Genomic DNA, 11,296 nt, shown 5'->3' with positions numbered 1-11,296 from the left:
GGTATCCTCGCCTCTCTACAACTGAAAGTTAGAGCTGAAGTCTACCAAACCTGTCCAATCTACGCTGCTCATCATCAGGCATGACTGGTACCACATAGTCCTGAGCAGGCGCAACCAGCTAGGCTGGTAGCGCCCCCGGTATCTGAAGTCCCTGAACAACCTGGTCGGGTGTGCGGGCGGCGGGAGTTTGAGTGCCTCCCCCGACCTGGGAAGTAACTGCTATACTAGAACTACCTGAAGTATGATGATCCTCATCAGAAAGCGCCATTATGAGGATCATCATACTGTCACTCTTTGAAATGATTAAACAAGGAAGACCGAGAAACCACACAAGCTAGGATCCGACTAGGCTCTGAAATATCCAACCTCACGGACCGATTGGCCAAAGCCTGAACATCAAATGCAAGAGGTCTCTCACCAACAGGAATGAATGCAAGACTGCTCATACTCACTGCCTTCCTACTCAAGGCATCGGCCACCACATTAGCCTTCCCTGGATGATAAAGAATAGTAATACCATAGTCCTTTAGCAGCTCCAACCATCTCCGCTGCCTCAAATTGAGATCCTTTTTCTCGAACAAGTGCTGGAGGCTACGATGATTAGTAAACACCTCACAATACACACCATAGAGATAATGCCTCCAAATCTTTATCGCATGAACAATGGCAGCCAACTCTAAATCATGAACAGGTAGTTCTTCTCATGGGGATTCAACTGACGAGAAGCATAAGCATATCACTCTACCCTCCTGCATCAACACACACCCAATGCCGACCCAAGAAGCATCACAAATATACTGCATAAGAACCTGAAGTTGATGACAGAACTAAGACTGGAGTTGTGGTCAAGGCGGTCTTGAGCTTCTGAAAGCTCACCTCACACTCATCAGAGCACCTGAAAGGGGCACCCTTTTTGGGTAAATATTTTCAAGGGGGATGCAATAGATGAAAATCCCTGAACAAACAGATGGTAATAACCCGCTAAACCAAGAAAGCTAAGAAACTCTGTGGCTGAGGACGGTCTGGGCCAACTATGGACCACCTTTATCTTCTTCGGATCAACCTAAATACACTCACTGGAAACCACATGCCCCAAGAATGCCACTGAACTTAGCCAAAACTCACACTTAGAGAACTTTGCGTAAAGCTTTTCCGCCCTCAACCACTGCAATACAACTCTTAAATGCTCGGCGTGCTCCTCCTGGCTACGAGAGTACACCAGGATGTCATCAATGAAAATAATAACAAACGAGTTGAGATAAGGCCGAAACACGTTGTTCATCAGATGCATGAATGCTACTGGGGCATTGGTCAGCCCAAACGACATCACAAGGAACTCATAATGACCATATCGGGTCCTGAAAGCTGTCTTAAGAATGTCTGAGTCCCTGATCTTCAACTGGTGGTACCCTGACTTGAGATCAATCTTGGAGAACACTCTCGCTCCCTAAAACTGGTCGAATAAATCATCAATGCGAGGCAAAGGATATTTGTTCTTGATTTCTTTGTTCAGCTGTCTGTAATCAATACACATCCTCATCGTGCCATCCTTCTTCTTCACAAATAGAACAGGCGCACCCCAAGGTGACACACTAGACCGAATAAACCCCTTATCAAGGAGTTCCTGAAGGTTCTCCTTCAATTCCTTTAACTCTGTTGGTGTCATATGATATGGTGGAATAGAAATGGGTTGAGTGCCTGGCACCAAATCAATACCGAATTCAATATTCTTGTCCAGCGACATTCCCGGCAAGTCTGCAGGAAATGCATCTGGGAAATCTCTCACTACCGGAACCGAATCAATACTAGGAGTCTCTGTATTAACATCCCTTACAAAGGCCAAATAAGAAAGACAACCCTTCTCAACCATCCGCTGGGCCTTCAAGTACGAAATCTCTCTACTGGGAACATAATCTAACGAACCTCTCCACTCAATCCGTGGCACCCCCGGCATAGCCAACACCACCGTCTTAGAGTGACAGTCCAGAATAGCATGGCACAGAGACAACCAATCCATGCCCAATATCACATCAAAATCAACCATACTAAGCTACAGAAGGTCTGCTTGGGTCTCCAAACCCCAAATAGTCACTACACAAGACCGATATATATGATCCACAATAATAGTATCATCCACGGGAGTAGATATATGAGCTGATGAAATAAGAGACTTGCGGGGCGTATCCAGATAATGAGCAAAATATGATGATACATATGAACAAGTGGAACCAGGATCAAATAATACAGAGGCATCTATGAGGCAGACTGAGATAATACTTGTGATCACATCATCTGAAGTAATAGCATCGGGTATAGATAGGAGTGCATAGAAACGGGCCTGATCGTCACCTGATCGGCCTCCCCCTCTAGGGTGACCCCTAACTGACTAACCTCCACCCCGAGCTGGTTGGGGGGTGGGAAAGTAATTGGTGCTGAAGATGAAGGCTGACTCCTCTGTTGGGATGAACCTCCCGTAAGGCGGGGACATAACCTCTTGATATGACCCAAATCTCCACACTCAAAGCAACCTCTATTGGCCACTGGCAATGGGGATTGAAGGGAGTCCCGAGCACCGGGATACCCACTAGAAGAACCAGGCATAGGTGAACCCTGGACTGATGGTGCATGAGTTGAACTCTAAGCTGGAAGGGCACTGAGAGATGAGCGGCCCTGATGTGAACTGTGATAACCATGGCCAGATGATTCCCCATGGTGACCCGGACGAGCTGACTGAGCACGTCTGAATGGACGGCCTTTGCCGTGCTGGAGCTAACTACCGGAAGAAACACCACCAAAACTACCATATCCTCTAGGCCTCTTGGCCTCCCTCTCAACTCGCTCCTGGTGGCGAACTGACTCTATCTCTCGAGCAATGTCAACCACCTCCTCAAAATAAGCACCAAACACTCTCTCTCTCTCTCTGGTCATAAGAATACGTAGCTGATATGCGAGGCCATCCACGAACCACCTGATCCTCTCCCTGTCTATAGGAACCAACCAAACAGCATGACGGGCTAACTTAGATAACCTCATCTCATACTGCATCACAGTCATATCATCCTAACGCAACTGCTCGAACTGTCTGCGCAACTCTTCTTTGTGAGTCTGTGACACATACTTCTCCAGAAAGAGAACGGAGAACTGCTGCCAGGTAAGGGGCGCTGCACCAACAGGCCTACATCTCTCATAAGCCTCCCACCAAGTAAAGGCAGCTCCAGATAACTGAAAGGTAGTGAACGAGACCCCACTGGTCTCCAGAATACCCGTTGTACAAAGAATCCTTTGACACTTGTCCAAGAAATCTTGGGCATCCTCGCCCTCTCTACCACTGAACGTCGGAGGTTGAAGTCTACCAAATCTCTCTAATCTACGTTGCTCATCATCAGGCATAACTGGTACCACATAGTCCGGAGCAGACACAAACGGCTAGGCTGGTGGTGCCCCTAGTGTCTGAAGTCTCTAAACAACCTGCTCGGGTGTGCGGGCGGTGGGAGTCTAAGTGCCTCTCCCGGCCTAGGAAGTAGCTGTTGTAGTAGAAACAGCGACCGCCTGAGCAAGACTGGTGCACACGGTCAGAATCTGAGCTAACGTCTCTTGAAGACCTGGAATAACCATAAGCACAGCTGGTGCCTGAGCTGGTCCCGCTGGGGTATCTACACCCGGAACCTGATCGTAAACTAGGGCAGCTGGTGGATCTACTAGTGCTGCCCTAGCTGCGGTACGAGTTGCACCTCTACCTCTGCCACAGCCCCTACCGCAACCTCGGCCTCTCGCAGCCCCTATTGGTGGTACTGGTGGTTGTTTGTCCTGACTGATATTATGTGTCCTCACCATCTGTGAGAGAATAGAATAACGAAAGTTTAGTTACCAGTATCAACAGATTCGCACGACAAGAATTCAAGAATGTGAAGTTTTCCTAAAGGTTCTGCAGCTTCTCGAAGATAGGTAGAGATGTCTCCGTACCGATCCGCAAGACTCTACTAAACTCGCTCATGACCCGTGAGACCTATGTAACCTAGGCTCTGATACCAACTTGTCACGACCCAAAACTCAACCAATCGTGATGGCACCTATCGTGGAACTAGGTCAGCCCCAACTCAACGTAATCCAAAACCACAATACTAAAATTTAAACATATGCGGAAAAACCTTATCGTTAAAATAAACTATTTAAAACATAAGGCGCAATTCATAATACGATACAACCAGCCCAAAACTAGGGTGTCACGGAGTACATGAGCGTCTAGAGAAATAGCATTGTCTGCTACAATGTTTACTGAATACAACTGAAACACAACTAGAATAGAAAATGAGGGTCAAGGTCTGCTAACACCATGCACAGGGCCGGCTCTAAAGGTCAGGTCACTAAGGCCATTGCCTTAGGCCCCAAAATTTGAAGGCCCCAATTTACCTTAAACTTTTATTATTATAAATTATATCATTTATATAAATAATTATTATAAAGAAAAGTGTTATAGTATATTTTTTTATTATTTGATTGAAGTTATTTTATACCAATAAATTCATAAAATTGATAATTTTCTCATTCATTAATTAGTATATTTGTTTCACTAATTTTAATTTTATCTTTTTTTTATAGGAATTAAGTTATATATATCGACAACATAATGAATTTCTTTTACAATTTTTTCCAAAACTGCATGAATACAAAAGCATTCATGCACCAGTTTTCTTTTAGTGTAATTCAACATATTATATTAGGTTATTTATAATTTATTTTAGATATTCACCTATAAGTACTACCAATTAATAGAATGAACTACAATTATCGTTTAAACTGATCAGAAGGAGTAAATATTTTTGATAGCGTCAATGCTCAAAACTTAAACTATTATGTTACGTACGTTTATTTCTTTTTCGTGACTGTGATGATAGCTAAATCAAAATTTTCACTTTGAGTTCTAGACCTCAACAACCGATAATCCACTTTATTCTTTGCGTTCTTCTTTCAATTTATTTTTAGAAATTCGCTATTTTTTTATCTTAAATGATTAATTTGTTGTTTCGAAAGAAAATTATATTGTTAGTGTAATAATTTTATAAAATAAATTTAAGAGCCTCTCAATATAGTTTCTCCTTAGGCCACAAGATCGGTTGAGCCGCCCCTATCCATGCAGATACCTCAACAATCTCCAAGGCCTGCAACCTCGGTCAATGACTGCCACTGGGACCAAAAGTACCTGGATCTGCACACAAGATGCAGGGGTAACGTGAGCACACCAACTCAGTAAGTAACAAGTCCAACCTATGGACTGATAGGTTGTGACGAACGTAACCTCAACAGGAAATAGAAATAAACTGTGCAGAAAAGTAGACATGTTATCAGTTCAAGAATACAGCTCAAGCAGTAAAATAATTACAGATCTGGACAATGTGAGATATAAAGCTTAGCTAACTCTACATGCCCATGCACAGAATGTGTGAGATGCATCATGTGCTCTTACTCTCAAGTGCTCAACTACTCGGTACATCATATGGCCATCCGGCCCAGGGAAAATCCATCCAGGAACATATACAATGCTGACTATAAGTCATCCAGTACCGAGGAATAAAGGTAATCCAACCCTGAGGAGAAATCCATCTCCATGCATATATATATATATATATATATATATATGGTCATTCATATGGTCATCCACTCGGTACCGCATATGGTCATCCAGCCCAGGGAAATCCATCTCGGAACATACTAATCGCTGACTATAAGTCACTTGGTACCGAGGAAAAGGGCAATCCAACCCTATGGAGAAATCCATCTCTAGATATCAATACTTCAGACAAATCCATGTCCAGGGAAATCTATCCCTAAAAATATCACCGGGTGTGTTACAAACTCCGGAGGGGCTTCTACAACCCAAGTGCTATCATAATCATCAACATAACCATTGCGGCGTGCAGACTGTTCTCATAACTGTCACTCATAAATAGGCTCTCGGACTCACCCAGTCATCACTCTCGAATCTCACACACGGGACCTCACAATGCCATGAAACTAGCCCGAAACAATGATATGATGTGCCAAATAGTAATAACTGAGACTGGAACATGATATGATATGCATGAATAAGACTGAGTACAGAATATCAATGAATCTAATGAGATGACAACAAGAAACAACCACTCGTGTCTCAAAAGTATCGGCGTGAATCCTTAACAAGATATCTAGCATGATTTACAACACATTTACTTAATCACATGATAGAAACACGGATAACAGCAAGAAATAGTCACTAAGCGGTGCCATGGAATGAACCAGGCCATAATTCTCACGGTGAATGCCCGTCACTTGGCATGTGCGTCACCTCAATACAATCATATAACACATAGTTAGGGGTTTCGAACCCTCAGAACCAAGTTTGGAAGTTTTACTTACCTCAACCAAGCCTAAATCCTACTCTGCGATGTCTTTGCCCCTCAAATCGACATCTGGATGCTCCAAATCTAGCCATAAACAATTCGATATAATCAACATGAGCTAAAGGACTCAATCACATAAGAAAATACTAAGTTTTAGGCCAAAAGTCAAAAAAGACAACTCAAAAGACGGGCCCTAGGCCCAAGTCTCGAAATCCGACCAAAGTCACAAAATCCGACAACACATTCGATTACGAGACTAACCATATTAGTTTCACTTAATTCCGACTTCGAATCGGCTTTCAAATCCCAAAAGTTCATTTTATGAAATTTCACAAATTTTTCTCAAATTTTATCCCATATCACTAATCAAATGGTGAAATTAATGATATATTCATTATTATTTATTAAAACCAAGTTAGAATTACTTACCCCAATGATTTCCTTGAAAACCTTTTGAAAATTCGCCTCAAATCGAGCTCCTAAAGTCCAAGATGTGAAATAAAACCCTAAACCTCGCTTATATTTTGCTCTCTGAACTCCCATTCCGCGGTCCGTGTATTTTTCACCGCGGTCGAACACTCCCCACCGCGGTCCGCGTAATTTCCATCGCGGCCGCGGCCTTGAGACCTCAACTACCGCGGTCCGCACAATCCTGTCGCGGCCGCATAGTACCATTGTGGTCTGTGAAATTCCCTCTGTGGCCGCACTTCCAAGATCTGAGGCCTACAACTTTCCAACACCGGATATCAGATATTTCCAACTTCCAAAGCCAAATAGTGATCCGATAACCACCCAAAACTCACACGAGGTCCTCTGAACCTTAACCGAACATACCAACATATCCCATAACATCATTCAAACTTAGCCGAACCTTCGAATCACTCAAAAGAACGTCAAAACACCAAATTACACTCGGATTCAAGCCTAAGAACTTCTAAGATCCCAAATTCCACAAACGATGCCGAAACTTATCAAATCACGTCTTAATAACCTCAAATTTTGCCCACAAGTCAAAAATGACACTACGAACCTACTCCAACTTCCGGAAATCCATTTCGACCCCGATATCAAATTTTTCCACTGCCGGCCGAAATCGCCAAATTTCCAACTTTCGCCAATTCATGCCTAATTCTATCACAGACTGCCAAATCACATTCCGAACGTGCTCCTAAGTCCAAAATCACCTAGCGGAGCTAACGGAACCATCAGAAATCCCATCCGAGATCGATTACACATAAGTCAATATTCGGTTGACTTTTCCAACTTAAGCTTCTAAATAGGAGGCTAAGTGCCTACCACTCCAAGACCACTCCGGACCCGAATCAACCAACACAATACGATAAAATACAGCTAAAGGACACAGAAGAAAGCAGCAACGGGAAAAGCAAAGCTATAACTCATGAAACGACCAGTCGGGTCGTTATAATTTTGTATGGAACATCATGTTAAATGAATAAAATTATATCCTTTTTACTTCTGCCCTACTTTTCTTTCTTCTTCTTTCTAATCTTCCCTTTATATTTTTGTCCTCCCCAATATGTTTAGCTCATATCATGGTATAAGAGCCAACGATTCTCGACTTCGATTTGTTGCCCTGAACAAGTTGTCTGGATCTAGCAATATATCTAAATGCTTACCATTACCACTATTCCGGTGGCACATCCTCATATTTATTGAGTTCAAGTGACCGTTTCATCCAAGTTATATCTACCTCGGACTTACTCTTTGAGATCTTCTCACTTTTGCAATAACAAGGTCGCCAACCGGAAGAGATGTTAGCAATATCGAGCGAGGAGAAGCAAGTACTACACCATTCATGATGCTCAAATGAGGTTGCCTATGCCAGCACCGACGAGCTAGCAAAACCCAGCCAGTTTTCCTTATGGATGGTCAAATCGGGAGAAATGGGGAACCAAAGAAAAATCAACTATAAGGTTGAATCTGATCTAAAATGTCGCGAAATCAAAGAATGTAATATGGGATATCGGTAAATAAAATACAGAAAATATTTGTAGAATCATTTTCTTCTATTTAAATTATAATTGCTCATTAGAAAACATATCCTTAACAGGGATTCTACTCCTCCAAAACACACTCCTTTCTCGTTGGAAGTACTAATTAGTTTATTATTTATACTATCTTGGAGATGTATTAAATTAAAGTAAATAGCTTATGAAAGGAGGAGTCATAGTAGTGATATAAAACGACACAGTATCATGGTGCAACAAGGTACATTTAACTGGTATTTTACTTGAAGTCATGTCCAGCCATAAGAAATTTATACTTTTGTTACTTTATCTTCAAATAATGAAAAAGTTAATTATCTCTAAAAATGAAATTATAACAAAATTTCCTTAATGAAACCACGTATAGAACTAGTACAAGTAAATTTTTGAAGTTCTCGAGTAATAGTTTGAGTGGTCTATTTTCTAGGATCCGAATGGTCAATGGAGGGCTATTTGTGTACTTAATCCTTGTGAATGATTATGTAATAGTACAGCAATAATACGTCGTGACAGATTGTAAAGGTCTAGCCACCGTTTGGCCATAGATTTTGCCTAAGTATTTTTCAAAAAAAAAATTGGCAAAACATGTTTGTTTATTTTATCCATATTTTGGCAGATTTTGAAAATAAAATTTCCAAATCCCAAAGCTAGCTCTAGACCTATTTTTGGTCCCAAACTTCACCCAAATTAAATTTTTAAAAATAAATTTGGAAATGTATGGCCAAGCGCTAACCTATTTTCTGGCTCTTTCACAAGAGTTGCTAAACTTCATACATATTGCTTAAAAGCTAGTAGCAGGGGCATACGCAAACTCCCGGGTAAGATGAAGAAATTTTTGTAAGTGATGTTGTATTTACATATATTAAAAAATAAGTATTATTAAATATTATTTTCACAAGTTGAAGAGGCATTTACATCTATACTTATTTTTTGGGTCACGTTTTAACTTGTACCCGCTTTGCAAAAATATTGCAAGTGTACCCACTTTTTCGCGTAACTTCAGTATACGGGCCTCAAGTAGCAAAGACAATCACGCAAACTTCAGCATTCTAGTAGACGGGCCTGAAGTAGCAAAAATTGCTGAACCAAATGTGCTGAAGTTTTTGTTTGTAATTGCTGAACTTAAGCATTCTAGTGCTGACATTTTGTTCTCTACTTGCTGAAGTTTTATTTGTAATTGTTGAACTTAAGCATTCTTGTAGCTAAGGTTTTGTGATGCTGAAGTTATTTAGTTCATTTGTAAAAACTTCAGCACTAAATAAACTGAAGTTTTTTTGTCCTGGATTCATTAGTTTTGTCATTAAGCTTTTTCAAAAACTTCAGCAGAAGATGCTGAAGTTATTTAGTTCATTTGTAAAAACTTCAGCACTAAATAAGCTGAAGTTTTTTGTCCTGGATTCATTAGTTTTGTCATTAAGCTTTTTCAAAAACTTCAGCAGAAGATGCTGAAGTTATTTAGTTCATTTGTAAAAACTTCAGCACTAAATAAGCTGAAGTTTTTTTGTCACGACTCTAAACTCGGATCCGATCGTGATGGCGCCTCTTATGAAGACAAGGCCAGCCGACACTACCCATTTCAGTATTTAGCAGTTAAACATTAAGAAACAGTCTAAGTATGATCTAATAAACTAAGGTTTAAGCAGTTAATAGCATAAATCGCGGAAAATAACCCAACACACCCCGGTACCGGGGTGTCACTAGTCATGAGCATCTAACAAAACGGAATACTCCAAATCAACTATAAAGTTTAATACAGAAAACCAAGAACATGAAGAAGTAAGATAGGGAAGAGCTTCGGGCTGCGAATGCCAACAGCTACCTAGAGACTCCTCGGATCCGCATGAGCCGGAGATGATCAGCACTTGGGAGCGGGATCAGATACGCCTGAATCTGCACACATGGTGCAGGGAGTAAAGTGAGTACTCCAACTCAGTGAGTAATAATCATAAATAAAGACTGAAAGCAGAAAATCACGTGAGGCACAAAAGCATGCTATAATGAAGCAGTAAAATCATTAAAACAGTAAACCAGTGAAAGATAGGTAAAATTCTTTTAACTCAAATTTAACTTCATGAAAAGCCTTTTTCAACAATTAAGCATGGTAATTGACAGGAAATTAAGAAAAATATAAACACATAAAGGTTCGCCCCCCAGGCACAGTATCAATAAATTCGCCCCTCGGGCAATATCTCAGAACAATACCAGCCCCTCGGGCAATATCTCAGAACAATACCAGCCCCTCGGGCTCATTCTCAGAACAATACCAGCCCCTCAGGCTCAATCTCAGATCACAATAGGTATCCGTGCTCACTGGGGATGTGCAGACTCCTGGAGGGGCCCCTTACGGCCCAAACACAATATCAAGCCATCTCGTGGCATCATCACTAGGCCCTCGGCCTCATATCAATCAAGCCACCTCGTGACTTACATATCTCAGGCCCTCGACCTCATAATCAGTATCAAATATTTCCTCATAACATAGGCCCTCGGCCTTACTCAGTCAAAATCTTCACAAGCCACTCGGGCAATAGTAAAACATGATTCTCAGCCCAAAAATATCATTTAAAAGATCATGTAAGCGTTAAAACAGAGTAAACATGGCTGAGTACGAAAATAGTGAAATATAACATGACTGAGTTCAAGTATAAAGTCAAAACAGTGAGGAAATACTAGTAAAAATTCCTGAAGGGTTCAAATAGTTGGCACAAGGCCCAAATATGGCATTCAGCCCAAATCATGATGATAGCAAATAGATTTCAGTCAAATACGCGATAAAATAGTCATTCGGGATAGACTAAGTCACAATCTCCAACAGTGTACGACCCCACGCTCGTCATAAAGCGTGTGTGTCACCTCAATATAGCACAACGATGTGCAAGTCCGGGGTATCTCAGAACATCATTTACATTCATT

This window comes from Nicotiana sylvestris, chromosome 4 (genome assembly GCF_000393655.2).
Source record: "Nicotiana sylvestris chromosome 4, ASM39365v2, whole genome shotgun sequence".
Classification (NCBI taxonomy): Eukaryota; Viridiplantae; Streptophyta; class Magnoliopsida; order Solanales; family Solanaceae; genus Nicotiana; species Nicotiana sylvestris.
Note: the sequence above shows the minus strand (reverse complement) of the source record.